This window comes from Apium graveolens, chromosome 4, assembly GCF_009905375.1.
Source record: "Apium graveolens cultivar Ventura chromosome 4, ASM990537v1, whole genome shotgun sequence".
NCBI classification, from domain to species: Eukaryota; Viridiplantae; Streptophyta; class Magnoliopsida; order Apiales; family Apiaceae; genus Apium; species Apium graveolens.
Genome location: NC_133650.1, coordinates 39,133,726 through 39,151,563, shown reverse-complemented (window position 1 = coordinate 39,151,563; position 17,838 = coordinate 39,133,726). Strand labels below are relative to the sequence as shown.

Genomic DNA, 17,838 nt, shown 5'->3' with positions numbered 1-17,838 from the left:
AATCAACCTTCATTGACAGCGCTTGAAGCTGCGCTGCAATAGCGGTGGCTGCATCGACTTCCAGAATACCTGCTACCTTCCCAGGCATCATCCTCTGAGTTGGGTTTTGATGCTCATTTGCAGCCATAGTCTCGATAAGATTATAAGCCTCAGTATAGCTTTTAGCGCATAAGGCGCCTCCAGCTGCTGCATCAAGCATGGGCCGAGATTGGGCCCCCAAACCATTATAGAAACCAGTGATAACCATCCAATCGGGCATTCCATGATGTGGACACTTCCTCAACATTTCCTTGTAGCGTTCCCAAGCTTCGCACATAAATTCTGTAGGTTGCTGCGCAAACTGAGTAAGAGCACTCCTCATAGCAGCAGTCTTTGCCATCGGATAAAACTTCACCAGAAACTTTTGCGCAAGATCTTGCCAAGTAGTGATGGACCTAGCTGGTTCAGAATGTAATCAGTCCTTAGCTTTGTCCCTCAGTGAGAATGGGAAAAGCCTCAGCTTAATAGCCTCATCAGTCACGCCATTATACTTGAAAGTGCTGCAGATCTCGACAAAATTCCTTATGTGCATGTTGGGGTCTTCAGTCGCAGCTCCTCCAAAAGAAACAAAATTTTGCACCATCTGAATAGTGCCCGGCTTGATTTCAAAGGTGTTAGCTTGAATAGCCGGATGAAAAATGCTTGACAGAATGTCATCAATTTTTGGCCGAGAAAAGTCCATAAGAGCTGGATCAGCCTGAACAATACGATCACTCATGATTACTGGTTCTTTCTGCTCAGTTCCTGAATCCGAATCTTCAAAATCTATCTTCTCCGGAATATCAAGAACTTCGTCTGTCTCCTCAGTTGTATCTAAAGTCCTCTTGCGAGTACGAGAACGAGTTTGCATAAACGCTCGCTAAAGTACCTGAAACACAACCGAAAACAATAAGTAACAACTACGTCCTAATCACTGAGTCTTAATGACCAATGATGGTAAGTACATAAACTAAACAAATACGCCGAGTCCCCGGCAGCGGCGCCAAAAACTTGTTAGGGCAAAAACACGCGCTAATATTCACGCAAGTATACGCGTTCGCAAGTAATATAGAATACTTTCTAGTTCATTCCCACAGAGACTCAGACTAATTATTGTTTAATTAAACTCACGCACCAATGTATGATTACTTCTCAATGTTAAGACACTAACACGTAGAATTGTTGACTAAATATTAACTACAATTAATTACTTAATTAATCACTTAATTAACACTTCAAATTAACAATATTAAAACACTCATGAGATCACAACTTCATTACTACTTCCTCCAATATTTATTGTTATTACCTTTAGCATGTGACAGTGATGATATTAATCGAATAACACGAAACTGATAAAAGCCAACTTTCATTGTACTAATACCATTCTACCAAGCATCCATAATTAAGATAGAAGTTGAATAGGCATCAATTATGTTGAGTTCCTATATGTCTACAGAAATTGACAACACAACGATTTAAGCACAAGTTATTCCTTTTGATTACACAGGGCGAATAAAACTGTTAGAGTTACCCACTAATCATGCACACCGTACATGAACCTATGCTAGCATGGCAAGTTCTAAATCTCAAGATTCACCGTCGCTTCACAAGAGATTAACACCCTATCTTATATGTTCGCGACGCACATAAGACGAATACGCACAACCAATACTAGATATCATATAATCATCACACACTAAAGTATTAAACAATTAATTAAAGAATTCCATAGTAAATCTATTGCAACCCCATGATCACGATTAGCCCATAATAGCACTTATCGTCATCATGGGTTCATATGAAATCATGATAAACAAACACAAGGAAATAATAACTAAACTAATTATATTAAATCAGAGTACGTCACAAGAGTAAATAGGTTCGATGTAAGAAAACTAGCATCCAACGTTACAACGAAACAAGAATCACAAGAAAATATGCTTCCTCTTCGTTGTTGTGTGCTAAAACGGTCTTCTTCCTTATCTCCTTTTCTCCTTGCTTAATACCACGATCCAACCTCGTGAAAAACGTCTCCAAATCTACTTATATACTAGTCCCATAAAACTCAGATTACATAGAAGTTGGAAGCCAAACAGAAGTAGAAGTCTTAAAATAATTATTTAATTTCCCGACCCTGCGCGGCCGCTCAGCATAGCTGAGCGGGCGCTCAGCCTTCTGCGCGGCCGCTCAGCATAGTTGAGCGGGCGCTCAGGACCCTACTGGAAAATTCCTGAGTTTGCTCCGTTTCTTCGCCGTAATCTGCCCCTTTCTTTCCTCTCGCAATGGTGAACACATGCCAAGGCTTATTCTTGATGATTACTCCTCCGAAATGCAACTAATACCTTGAAATGCATAAACACTAGAAAAACACATCAAATACACAAAATACATGATTTCAAGGCACCAATTTAAGCCATTTTAAGATGTTCTAAGTGGTATAAAATGCCACTTATCAGGGTCCACAACACATACACAAAATATTAACCAGTATAAGAAATATTATTTGCAATGACCCTGCTTTACACAACCATGGATCGTGACATGTTAAAGTATAAAAACAAGCCACAACATTAACTTTTATTATAACGTATCAAATCCCAACTAATTTAACTTACAACTGATAATGAAATTATTCTTACACTATTACTATCTCACTACGATATGAAACTCCTGCTAGCTCGATCCAACTCAACTAGAACCTTATCCCGCACTTTGGACTGTGGAACTTCTCTATCATCCATATCATTTTCAACTGTGGCGCCCTCCAAACCCGGGTCAGAAGTTTGGGGTCCACACACACCACACTATTTATAACCTGCTTATAACAATAATAAAGATAATAATAATAATATGTAGTGACCCTACTTACCAACTACCACGGACCGCAACAGGTTAAAGTATGCACACAAGCCAATCACACTTACTTATATTACAAACATTCGAATCCCAACTATTCCAACTCAGAACTGAGTATTAAACATTATTACAAACTTTTACAAACTTATATTATTCCAAAAGAATCCTACTAGCTCAACTCGATCAACCTGAACCCCTAGCTCTCACGCTGGATTGGGGATCCTCACTACCAACTGGTTCCTTTTTAACTGGAAAAGAACATAAACAACATCGCACAAATGAGCTAACCAGCTCAGCAAGTCACAATGACAAAACTGAGAATAATGATCACCAAGTGAAAATGGTTACGATATCAAGTGAACAATGCATTATGATTTAGGATTGGATATTATATTTTCATTTTAAAAACTAAGGTTAGGCTGCTGATCAGTCACGTACTAACCCCGAGCAAAGCACACATCATTGCTCTAACTACTGGATCCAAGGCACACATTGGCCTAACTTGACCATTATATGGTCTGACCACGAATCTGGTCCACAATTTTATAAAAACAATCCAATTCTAACATAATAACAGAATAAGCAGTAATAAACAATAAACAGGATCATTAACAACATTGGACGTTCAATAATGAAAATGGTTTCAATCTGCATAAAGATCAATATGGCGTTTCCAAAGCTTGGCTGTTAGGTAATAAAAGAATTGGATAACAAAGGAATCAATGTTTCAGGGTTTCCAGAAACTTGGTCTTTCAGAGCATAAGATACAATGGGTTGAATGTGTAAGCAATCTGGTTCAGTGTTTGATATTTAGTTTGTATGTATTTGTGGAGTAGTATCGTATATTTGAGGTTCGTATTTGGGAATACAACAATCAATGGTCTAGAAAGAATCAGGTTTACGGCTCAAGATCAATAATTGGAATCAGGGTTTAGGGTTCAGTGCTTCAAAGCACTTGCAATATAAAATAGAACTATCAATCACTATAATATCTCAAGAAAGTTCAGAACACTTGCCTGGTACTAGCTTACTACACTGCACTTGCTTTCAATTATCACTGTGTTACTCCTTGACTACCTGTTTCCCTTTCCTACACCTTGCCTCTTCTGCTCATATATCATAAGCATCTATCAATATTCAACTCATACGATTCTATTCGATACATACTTCTATCTACCCTTCATTTTACCCAAATCCGATTAACGGATTGAAAGTTACGCAATAAACAAGTAAACATCGAATATACAGACCGACAGTCAACCAACAAGTCACATATATCACATAACATGTCACATAATCAATGATATAACATTTATAGAGAAGTCTCGGGTCATAAACATGCTTTCCGGTACTTAAAATGATTTTTAAAACATTTTTCGGAATTAAAACGGGTCGTTTGATCAATTTCGGGGTAATAAACAGGGTTCGGCTGGCCAATTCTGGCTTCAAAACAATTTTATAATAATTATCGAGCCTTGAAAACAATTTAAAATAATATTTTAAAGCTCAAAACTATTTTTCGGAATTTTTAAATCATTTTTAAATAATTAAATCTAATTAAATAATTAATTAAAATCAATTAATAATTAATTAAATCAATTAATAATTAATTAAATCAATTAATCAATTAATTTTCGAATTAATTGACCAATTAATCAATTAAAAATTAACTGAAATCAATTAACTAATTAATTCAGATTTATTTTTAAATTAAAAATAATTTTTGGAATTAAAATAATAATTTTTGGAATTTTCAGAAATTAAAATTGAATTTTTATAATAAAAATAAATAGGAAACATGATTTTTGAAAAATTTTAAAACAGGATTCCTATTTTTGAAAACTCTGGAAAGTTCAGGGACCGAACTTCATCGTTTTCAAAAGATAAGGTACTAAACTGCAATTTTGACAAGGGTCGCCGAGCAAACGTCGGGGGTGGCCGGAGAACACGTTCCCGGCATCCTCACCCCACCACAAGCTCTAGATCACATCTTCAGAGAACCAGGAATCGATTCATGCAATCAAAACATATCAATAACCCCAGACTTGGCCGAAAATTGGTCAAGAACATCGCCGGTTTCCGGCGAAACATCGAAAACTTAAAAAGACAACTCCCTACGATTCAAGCATCCTCTATTAACGAGCTATATACCAATCGATTGCAAATTTCATAAGGAACATAATCCACTATAAATTAACAGCTAATAACCCCTAAATCAAAAAGCCCTAAATTTCAATTGAAAACATTCAGACGAGTTATAAACCCTAATTTTAAAATTCGAGAATTAAACCTACTTTTGAGCATGTTATTGAACTCCAAGTCAGACGTATGACATATGAAAATCATCAGGAAAACAAGCTCTACAACATGCAATCATCAAATCATACAAACAATCATCCGAACATAAATTCATATTTTTAATAAAAATAATTCGAAAATAAACAAAAATATAGAAAAATAACCTTAGTTTCTGCAGTGATATGGAACACAGAATCTTGTAGTACTCCTTGAGACCTTCGATTTGGTTACTCCAACTTTTCCAACTGATTTCAATAACACCTTTAAATTGTATTTTGATTCTTAGAAAGGTTTATGAATTTAGGGTTTTTCTCTGGAAAATTATATAATTAATTGTCTGCAAATGATTTTGATACGAAATAAAATACGGTAAAAGGCTATATATATAATTACGGAAAATTAGTATCCCGTTGGATCATTCCGGATATAAAACGGTACGTTTATTTATAAAAACTGATCCAAACGGTATCGGTTTTCGGGATAATTATCCAAATCAGTACAATTTGTACTGCGGTCTTGGTCTCAGCGCCTGGTTACACGTACTACGAGGTGATAATTGTGATAGTTTAATATAAAGATCCCGTTTATCGAAAATACGAGTTTTATCGATTTATCGAAACAAATAATATATCGAAAATATTGCGACGGGACCCGCGCAGGACAAACCGTACGCCGGATCGAAAAAGTTGAAATATGGAAATGCTCGGAATATTACAATTAGGTTAGGAAGGAGTTGTCGGAAGAGTTTCGGGTTCTAAAAATGTAACAACGGATGACGTTGGTTGGTTCCCGTTTTTATAAAATACATTTTAAATACCCGAAAAAAGATTTTATAAATTTCATATGATTCCTATAAATTCATAAATCAACATAAAAATAATTAGGAAGATATGAAAATTATCTATATTTTATTTTGGACATATAAAAATTAAAATACTCAATTAGTAATATTTTTAAACATCCAAACACATTTAACACTTAACAAATAATTCACAGAATAGATACGGAACACATATAATAATTATTTAATAGCAAAAACAATTAAACGATATATCCCGGATATTACATCAACTGTAAAATATATATAAAGAATCGCAAGGGTGAGCTAACTAGCTCAGCAAGTCATAATAATGATAACTGAGGTTAAGCAATGTTCAAATGGAATGATTCAGAAGAATCAAGTTTATTGTTAAATAATCATTAAAATTGGATATTCATTTTAAGTTTTAAAACCAAGGTTAGGCTGCTGATCAGTCACGCACTAACCCCGAGCAAAGCACACAGCACTGCTCTAATTACTGGATCCAAGGCACACATTGGCCTAACTTGACCATTGCTATGGTCTAACCACGAATTTGGTCCATATCTAAAAAACCTATCCAATTCTAAAGCAGTTCAATATGATAAATAATATAATTCAATAAAACAAGATCATAGTCAATGATGATTAAACACTTGAATAAAAATGTAAGGAAATTCATGGATATCACAAGGGTATATCAGGGTATGTATGAGAAACGGTTTTCAGCCTGTAAAAGAATCAGGTATTAGACAAATAATGATTTTTCAAGGTATAGTTCTTTGATGTTATAAAAATGGTTGGGGTATAAAAGTTTCTAAGTTTTCAAATAATTCTCTTCCAGTGTTTGGTGTTTGGTAGTTATACATTTGGGGAGTAGTATCATATTTGGGTGGTTTGGTATCTGAAAATCAACAAAGGATGGTTTACAAAGAATAAGGTTTATTGCTCAAGATCAAGAAAGATCAGGTTTCAAGGTTAAATAGTTTAAAACACTTGCAATATAAAATATAAGTTATTTTGAATAATATCGACATGTTATGAAACAGTTCGAAAATATTTGCAATATATCTTGAAGAAAAGTTTAGAAGTACTTGCCTTACAGGGCTTTAAAACTATTACTGATCGACTCTGAGCCGACTCTGTCGCTCAGGCTTTATTGTCTATTCACTAGATCACTCTAGATTCGACCTCAACACTTAAGTCCTTTGATTGGAACCTTACTGAGCTTTTCGACTGACCACCAACTATCTTTCGTCCAATGCCAATTCTCGGGCATTCCGACTAGAACCTACAAGGTCGAAATACCTTAACTTAGACATTCGATTATGCTTGACATCTCCTCGCTAACAATCTACCCATGCGCTAACAAAACCCGACTCGTAAGACATACATTATTGCAATACAGGCATCCGTTAGGGTTCACGTCCTCAAAAATCAATTCGGTGTTCATTTCAGAAAATACGTATACTCGTCATTGTATGAAATTAGGGTTATTGGTTTTGGAAAAACATTTCACTACAACATACAATCAGGTTTTGTATAAAATATATGTATATGTATTTACTTATACTCGCTCGACGTCCCGATAATCCTCAAATACATTCCCGTATTTCCGTAGTTCGATTTCCTGGAAATCGGACAGCGTCCCCTTTGTTTATCGGATTACCCGTCGAAACATCATCGACGTCAATAACACAAATCACAATCCAATTTTCACAATTCCCCAACCATTCTCATATGAAACTTATTACACGACTCATTTTATTTATTTTATAAAAATTAGGACTCACAATAAATTCATCACCGTCCATCGTCCGCTCGTAACGAGTCATCGCGAACGGCGGCAAAATTTCGCGGGTACCCGATAATTTCCCGGGTTTCCAACGCGAAACTTCGCCGATTACAAAATAAATTCTCACACAAATATATCTTTATTTCACAATTTTTTTAATCATTTATATATATTTATTCTGCAAAAATAAAGATTTAATCATTAAATCAAAACAAGCAGCAGTAGATTAAAGTATACATTCAAGCAACACAACAAAGGATACGCGCACTGTACGCGCAGGCCACCTCGCCGGCCGGAGCACGGCGGCGTCCGGAAAGTAAATAACAAAGACAGCAATAAGAACCCAACACCAACCAACTGTTCACACATATATACAAATATACACAGGTATATCTATATACATAGATAAACAGAAATATGGCGAAATAGGCAGTCGGATCCACGATGGCAACTCACCGGAAAATGCAGCCTCATCGGAAAAGAAAAGATAGCGGGCACAGAAAACTGCCACGAATCGAAGCACGGCAATCCGAGATGAAACCGAGGGAGAGATATGAGAGATTTTCTCTCCAATTTATGTATCAGGTTTTTCTTTCCGATAGGACTTAGAGAGAAAAGGAGATATGAATGTTTATCTCTTTAGATTAGGACAAATGGGTTGCCACACCTCTGCCAAACCGACCACGTGTCCAATAAGAAGGATACGTGTCTCTGATTATACCCGAAAGCCTTATTTTCGGTCCGCTTCCCTTAAAAAATAACGAGTTAACCGTACCCCAAAGCTTATCGAAAATTACAAATTTAGTCCCAAGATGCACGAAATATCCGAAAGTTAATAGAATAAAATTTTCAAAATTTTCAAGTTATTTTTGAAACGCAACTCGTACCTGTATTTAATAATTAACGAACCGATCTGCACTTAAAATAATTTCAGAAAATCACGAAAATAGTTTTAAAAGGTTTCAAATATCCCGAAGTTTATAAAATATGAATTTCAAAATTTTAAAATAATTTCTGAAACACAATTTATACCCGCTTTTAATAAATAAACGAAACAACGCGCGGGTGAAATTAATCTCAAAAATTCCCAATTTTTTTTTAAAATTCTCAGGATAATATGAACTTAATAAAATATAAGTTTCATAATTTTTGAAGATTTCCATAATTAAATATGGATTTTACCATTAAACATACTCAGAAAATCATTTAAAAATAAATAATTAATGAAATATCGATTTCTCAATTTTATAAAGTCCTAAAAATAATTATTAAAATTATAGAACCAAAAAAACAATTTGAGAGACATTCCAAATATTTATGCAAATAAATTTGCACTAAATCCACTTTTGAAAGTGAAAATAATTCAACACGGCTCCAGAATTAATCACGCGGACAATCCGGTACACCAATAAATCACACATAGCTACTAATAAAACAACATATAGTGGTCAAAATGAATACACATATTTTTTTTATTTAATAATTTCCATAATCACATATTTAAATAATTCAAAAATACACGAGTCGTTATACTTGGGTTACAGTATTGTATCTCAATTCCAATTGGAAGAATAGTACGTTTACCGGAGCCCCCGAGATATGATGATCAGTCGTATAATGACAAATATTTATTGTTCTCTACATGCAGAAGGACTACTTTCATACATCCAGTTGTCACCCTTGCCGCATTCGAGTGTATTATGTGTGGCCCATATATCCAGGATTTCACATACTTCACATGTTTATATGTGGCAGACCAGTAGTCGCTCCAGTACACAAAGTACTAGAGTCTACCCCTCATCGTCCTTTGAAGAATCCTATCATATCCCAGGAATTCGAACTGCATCAAAGTTCCCCAAGCGGTTTGCTTGTTGATAGGCACAACTCATCTTATATGTATATATATGTACTTCCGAGAATTTTCATAGGAAGTACCTAGACAATGTGAGTTGACTGTTGTCAACCAATGAATAAATAAGGGGGAGTTTCTTTTGACATTGTAGTCAAAATATATAAAATAGGTTGAGATAATATTTTTTAACAATCCGAAAGTATTAGTATGATTTTCTGAAACTCAGAAAATATTTTAAATTAGGTTTTATGATTTTTAAATCATATTAAATCATTTAGTAAATATTAATAATTAAATAACAATTATTAAATAATTAAATCTCGAATAGTCTATTTTAAAAGAATATTTAAAATAATATTTCTCAACTAATTTATGTTTAAGAAATTAACTTAATATTTAATAATACTAAATAATTGATTTTAAAATAAAATAATCGTCGGAGAATATTTCTCCTTTTTCAATGAATATCTGAAATACAGTTCCTTATTCGAGTAATTCAATATAGTAGGGGAAATACGATCTTTGAAAATCGTTTTAAATAAATTCGAGGTATTTAATATTTCGCAAGTGGACATCTAGTCCCTTTGTATAAAACATTTATAGACTTTTAATCGTCAAAAACATCTCCGGAATGTTTTCCGGGTTTTTAATTAATACAAGCTGACTCACTCTCGGTCTATAAATTATCATCAAGCTACTCACTAGCATTAACATATAATAGGATATATACATTGTAATTTCAATCAATATCTATACATAAAACTCGTAATTTAGCATGTAGGAGGAGAAGATGGTCTTGTGTCGCTCCTCAACACCTAGTATCTCGAAAGATTTCTCTATCTCCTTTAGCCAAGCCCGTGCCTCAACGGGGTCGGCAGATCCTAGAAATTCTGGGGGTTTGAGGGACTTAAACGCCTTGAACACGGTAGCAGCAGTTTGGGGGGCAACATGTGGCGGCTGTGGAAGAGGTTGTAAAATATAAAATACATCATTGAGCAGGATCCCCTATATTTTGAGCGAAAATTTAAATCTCTTTTGTAAAGAAAGATTTAAATTTGAAAAATGGAGTTTGGGATCCTCTCTTTACTTTTAAAACTGTAACGCCCTCCAGACCCGGGGTATAAGTCTGGGGGTTACTAGCTAATCACCAAACCTGTACAATCTGATTAACAATTAATAAAGAAATGAAATTAAACCCCTTTAACACTAACCATGATCTTTTTAGGTTAAAGTATGAAAACAAGAACCACTAACTACTTTTATTACAAACCAACATTCAAAGTCTCACAAACTCTCTTTATTACAAACCATTGTCTAATTCATTTTAAACTAAGTTCAACTTTTATTCAAACACACACACATACTATCTATCAACACTCCACCTGCTCGGGCAACTCAAAGCTTTCTTCACGGATTGGGATCAACACCTTGGGTATGAGATGATCCCGAGGCTTGACCCGCTTCTTTACCACTCGAGCCCTGATTGGTTTCATATTCCTTCTTAACTGAAAACAATAAGGTGAATAACAACAAAAGGGGTGAGCCAAAAGTTGCTCAGCAAGTCCACAAAAATATAAATAGTGTTAAAGTATTTTAAATGAATCCGCCATCCCAGGTATATCTGCCAAGATATAACCTCACGAGAATAGAAAGAAGGCCATTACTGGCGAGTACAAATAAACTAAACTGGACACAAGTTCGCATCTATATTCTGCTAATCAGTTAGAATATAATGCATATCCATATCTCAATATATAGATCCAGTCGGGTACCCAGGCACTACGGCCCACGTCGAGGCACCAATCATCCCGGTCCTCAGGATTAAGACACACTCAATCCCAAAATATCATTATCCAGTCCATTGCTTAGCAACCGGGACAATCGGTATGCTTTGATATATTCCAAACACTAGAGTATATCAATCTCCATGTGTTACCAACAGAATATGAATCAAGAATCCAAAGAAACGGAGAAATCAAGAATTGAAATGAAATATGAACAAAGGAATATGGATTGTATATTAGTGATCAAGAACAATAATCAAGAGAATGTAAATGTGATAAATATTTGAATCAATATCACTATTTTGAAAGTAGAATAGAGGAAAAACTTGCCTTCTGCGCGACTTACTGCAATTGAATCACTTATGTCTATCACCTTGGACTATTACCGACTCAACTGGCCTGGTTGGCTTAGCTTCTGTTGGCAAAACAGACTGGTTAAGTCACGTCGTACTTCATTCGCATCTTGAATCAACTTCAAACTGATCTTAACATCTACCCATGCGCTTATGACTGACTCATGTATTACATATAAGCAAGTAAGACTCGATTAACCACGTAATACACATAAGCACATAAGCACATAATCATTTTTATGGTTAAAATAATTTTTAAAACCAAAATCGACTCGCTGATCGCTCAACTGATCGTTATCTGACTCGTTTCCCATTTTTCCGGAATTTTTCGGACTCGTCTCGGCACGTAACTTGACTGATAATCAAACAAGTCACAAAATCAACTAACTTCTAAAAGAAATTAAGCTTTGATATTATTTTTAATGAAAAGGATTCATTTTTTTGAGTTAACAGGCTTTCATTTCACGCAAAACGGACTAACGGTTGAATTATTATTAATTAAATACTGATAATTCCATTTATTAATCATTATAAATAATTATTACTAATTTTTAAAACCCAAAAATAATTTTTAAATCATTATTTAAGAAAATCAGAATTAAAAATAATTTTTCTAAAATTTTTGAAATTAAAATGAATTTATTATGATTTATTGAAAATTATTTAATTAATTATCAAAATAATTAATCACTTTTAAATAATTAATAAGTAATGAATAAATAATAAATAATTAAGAAAATAATTCAATCTGATTTTTAGAAAATAATTCAGAATTATTTATAATATAAATTAATTAATTAAATAATTAATTAATTAATTTACAAAATAAATAAAACTGATTTTTAAAATTAATAAAAATAAAAATTAAAAATAATTTCCAGAAACAGTTGTGAGAAAACCATCCCTGACAAAATCAGATCAAACCCGGGTATTTTATACGGGTCAAACGGGTCAAAATCCGGGTCGTGAAGAACACGCCGGATTTTTCCCAGAATCCGGCCACCGGTGCAGAATCCGGTGAGCCACTTTCAGGCCAAAAACGGAACCGTTTGGTTCGTTTTTCACAGGGTTTCAATTCCAAATCGTTCTGGCAATCTAATTCTGGCAATAACATCACAGAATAACCCTCAGGTCATCTTCTCCGATCAAAATCGACATGAACTCCGGCCAAAAATCCAAATCATTCATTTGTACATAAAATCAAACGTTATATAGTGTAAAATGAAGCTAAGAACATATACAATCAAAGCCCTAACATTACAAGAACCAAATATTCACAGAAATCATCGAGTTGTGTTTTGAAAATTCGACCTAAACCCTAGAAATCATGAATCACTATCCAAGCATCGTTTGTTCAATTAAACACCATAAATCGACTGCAAATCATCTAACAAAGCTATATCAATCATCAAAACATCAAAATAACCCCAGAATCAAAAAGCCATAATTCGAACATAAACCCTAGAAATCAAAAATCAAAAACGATGCAATAAAACGTGAAATTGATGCAAGAAACAGAAAGAACGGATCAAAACCTTCGATTTGAGTACTTGAATCACACGATTTGATGTTGTAATCAGTAAGAAATCACGATTTGATTCTTCGACCCGAACCTGTTCTTCCCGACCCGATTTCAGAGAATTTTAGGTAATTTTGCAGATTTTAATGATTAATTATAATTAACTAAAAAAAAATTAGTCTATTTATAGTAGTAAAAATAATACTCCTAATTAAAATTAAGGGGCTAATTATACATTAAATAAAAATATTGGGCCCTAATTTTTATAATTTTTGAGTATTAAAATTTAATTTATAAATATTTTATATACGCAATATATATGCCAAAAATTCCCAAAAAATTATGAATAATGCAAAAATGCAAAGAAATAATATAAATGAAAGTCCTAAAATTTATAAATTATCTAGATGTTCAGAACAAGGCGATTGTAAAAGCCATTTGATGAAAAATAAGGCCCATTATTTTATTTGAACTACTGGCTTTAAAATCATCGTTTGGGTCGTAAAACGTTTGAAATAAAACCTATAAATGCATAATAAAATATCTGAAAAATACCTTAAAAATACAGAAATGACATGGGATACAAGTATCACGTAACAGTTAGGGTTTATCAGATAATCACACATAAATGACACATTAATTCACATATTTTATTATAATCATGATATAATATAAACGTTGATAGGGATAAATAAGTCCTGATTTTATAATTAATGGGCTGCTAGGCCCAATAATAAGATGTATAATATTCAGACCAGAAAGGTTAAGCCTGATGGACCAGATCAGGCCTGGTGGAATAAAAAAGGCCCAAAAGCCCTGATTATTAATTAATTTCGTAATTAATTAATAAGGGAAAAATCAGCTATTGAGAAGAGTCCCGATAAGGATATAAATCCTTATAGATTAGCCTCAAGGGGACCTAAAAGGATAAGGAATCAGCTTCCTACTTCCTAGGACTCCTAAGTCTATCCTAATTCAGAGGCTTGTCCACCAAGTCTCCTATACCAAGTCCAATTCAAGGACTCCCACATCTATATAAGGGGCCTCACCCCACAAATCAGAACTACATTTTTTGGCTTGATTCTCTAATTCACAGAGATACGTAGGCATCTCGTAAAGGCAGAATTAAGCTACGATACACGAGAGCAGCCATTAAAGGCCTTGAGCTCCCGAATCTTAGTAATAAATACAGCAAATAATAACCTTAGCTTTTTATCCATAACATTTGGCGCCGTCTGTGGGAAGACAACAACAACCATGGCGAGAACACGGAGAACAATTGGAGCTATAGAGGAAGGAACACCATCAGAGACAACCCAGGTGATTTCATCAACCGTGGAGGTTCCTCCCCATTCAACTTATGCATCTACTCAGGAGGAAGCCCAGACAGGGGCAACTCAACCCCAGCTACAAGGGACAACTCCCCCGATTCAAGGTATTAATCCTCAAGTTCAACAAATACATATACCTGTGAATTCTCGACCCGTCGGGTATGAATATTCAACTATTGTTACTACTAACCCCCCTTATGGGATGCCCCTTCACCCTGAGGTTGGAGGAAGCGGATATGCTGGGCGAAGCGAAGCACGAGGGCGGTCGCCCCCCTATATACGAGGTTTGGGTCCTATCCCTGAGGATCGGGAATTTTCTGGTCCATACACTGAGAGAGACTCTGAATCTTCGGATGATGAAGTGGCCCCGAGAAGGAGGCGTCCTGGAAAAGAGCCAATGGCCGATGGAAGGCAACGCCCCCAAAGCACCCCAGGGGCGAATCCTCAAGTAGTGCAGGAAAGGATCAGGGCTCATGAGGCTGAAATCCAAAGGCTGAGGCGTGATTTGGAGGCTCACCATGCCACCAGACCCCACATACCTCCTAGGGGGAAAAATCCTCCTCCTATCATAGACCTGGATGGTCCGGTAAGAAGAAGGGCTGCTGTCCCAAGAACTGATCCAAGCAATCTCCTTCCCCTTGGAGATCCTGACGATCCAACTCCACCCTTCACAGAAGAGATAATGAATGCCCATATCTCAAGGAAATTCAAGATGCCCACTATCAAAGCCTATGATGGCACGGGAGACCCCGCTAATCATGTTAGGACATTCTCTAATGCACTGCTGCTGCAACCCGTGAATGATGCTATAAAATGTCGGGCCTTCCCTCAAACCCTGTCGGGTATGGCTCAAAGATGGTACAGTCGCCTACCCCCAAATTCTATTGGATCGTTCAGAGAATTAAGTCAGGCTTTTATTAAGCAATTCATCAGTGGAAGAGTCCATGAGAAAAGTTCAGCATCTCTTATGAGTCTTGTGCAGGGAGCTAAGGAATCCTTGAGGGATTACCTGAATCGTTTTACAAAGGAGGCTTTAAAAGTCCCAGACCTTGATGATAAGGTAGCCATGATAGCACTGCAACAAGGAACTAGGGATGAGTTTTTCAAGATGTCCTTGGCCAAACGTCCCCCAGAAAACATGTTGCAACTCCAAGAGAGGGCAGGGAAGTATATCAAGGTTGAAGAAAGCATGAGGAAGACCGTAGTAAGTAATGAGCCCACTGGAGGCAAGAAACGAAAAACTGATTTGGAGTATATCGCTAAGGACAAATATCCTAGAACCGAACAAAACCTTGATTCAACCCCCAAGAAGGGAGGACCTGGGCAAAAGTTCACTGAATACGCTAAGCTGAATGCTCCCAGAAGTCAGATTTTGATGGAGATTGAGAAAGACAGAGATATTCGCTGGCCTAAGCCCTTGAAGGCTGATCCCACCAAGCTAGATAAGGGCAAGTATTGCAGGTTTCACAAAGATGTTGGCCATAGCACCGATGAGTGTAGGCAATTGAAAGATGAAATTGAGTTTTTGATTCGAAAAGGAAGATTGAACAAGTATACTGGAGATGGAGGGGACAGAAATAATAATGGAAGGAAGAACTTTGAAGATCGTAGGAGAGACCAAGATGATCAGGGGCAGAATCCCCAACCTAGAGGGCCGGTTATAAATGCAATTTTTGGAGGACCGCGATGCCCTCGAGGGCCAGTGATAAACACGATCTTTGGAGGTCCAACTGCTGCTGGATTGTCCAAAAATTCCAGAAAGGCATATACTAGGGAGGTTATGCATATTGTTGGAGAAGCCCCGAAGAGGGCCAGGACAGAAGTAACATTGGCTTTTGATGATTCCGACCTAGAGGGTGTGAAGTTTCCCCATGACGACCCGCTGGTCATAACACCGATAATAGGAAATAGCCTGGTTAAGAGGGTCCTTGTGGATAATGGTGCTTCTGTGGATATCTTGCTCCACGACACCTTTCTAAGAATGGGGTATAACGACTCCCAGTTGACACCAACCGACATGCCGATATATGGATTTGCTGGAGTAGAATGTCCTGTGAAAGGGATAATCAAATTGCCAAGCACCATAGGTACGGAACCAAGGCAAGCAACGCAGATGCTGGATTTCGTGGTGGTAAAGGCTAGTTCAACTTATAATGCTATCATGGGGAGAACAGGGATACATGCCTTTAAGGCAGTCCCCTCTTCCTACCATTCAGTCATGAAGTTTCCCACCCGAAACGGGATTGGAGAAGAGAGAGGAGATCAAAAAATGGCTAGAAGCTGTTATGTGGCCTCTTTGAGGGCAGATGGAGTCGGGGGGCAGGTTCTTCCTATTGAAGATATGGATGTTCGAGAAAATGATGAGAATAGAGGAAGGCCAGCAGAAGAATTGGTTTCGCTTCCTTTAGACCCCGAGAATCCTGAGAGGATGACTTTCATTGGAGCCACATTAGAGGAGCCTCTTAGAGGGAAGTTAGTGAAAGTTTTACAAGAAAATAGTGATGTGTTTGCATGGTCAGCAGCTGATATGCCAGGCATAGACCCGGAGTTAATTACTCACAAGCTAAACGTGGATCCAAGCCGGAAGACAGTGAAACAAAAGAAAAGAAATTTTGCCCCGGAAAGACAGGAGGCTATAAAACAGGAAGTAGAAAAGCTCTTAGAGGCTGGTTTCATTGAGGAGATTCAATTTCCGGAGTGGTTAGCAAACCCTGTAATGGTGAAGAAGGCTAATGGAAAGTGGAGGATGTGTATAGACTTCACTGATCTGAATGATGCATGCCCCAAAGACTGTTTCCCGCTGCCTAGAATTGATACTTTGATTGATGCCACTGCTGGACATGAGATGCTGAGTTTCATGGATGGATTTAGCGGATACAATCAGATCAAAATGCATAAGAATGACATTCCAAAGGTATCATTTATCACTGACTTTGGTGTTTATTGTTATCTTGTTATGGCGTTTGGTCTCAAGAATGCAGGAGCCAGCTATCAGAGGTTGGTGAATAAAATTTTTAAGGATCTTATTGGGAAGACTATGGAAGTCTATGTTGATGACATGCTAGTCAAGAGTCTAGTAAAGACTGATCATATAACCCATTTGAGGGAAGCTTTTGAGGTCCTAAGGTACCACAAGATGATGTTGAATCCAACGAAGTGTGCTTTCGGAGTAGGATCGGGAAAATTCTTGGGATTGATGGTCTCAAAGAGGGGAATTGAGGCCAACCCCG

At 36.3% G+C, this 17,838-nt stretch overlaps 1 non-coding gene across 1 annotated transcript; it reads left to right on the top strand.

The window, feature by feature from the left end:
- Nucleotides 1-257: 257 nt before the first annotated feature.
- LOC141722485 (small nucleolar RNA R71) lies at nucleotides 258-364 on the top strand. Its single transcript, XR_012575505.1, has one exon. It is a non-coding gene; the product is annotated as a small nucleolar RNA R71 (small nucleolar RNA).
- Nucleotides 365-17,838: the final 17,474 nt, after the last annotated feature.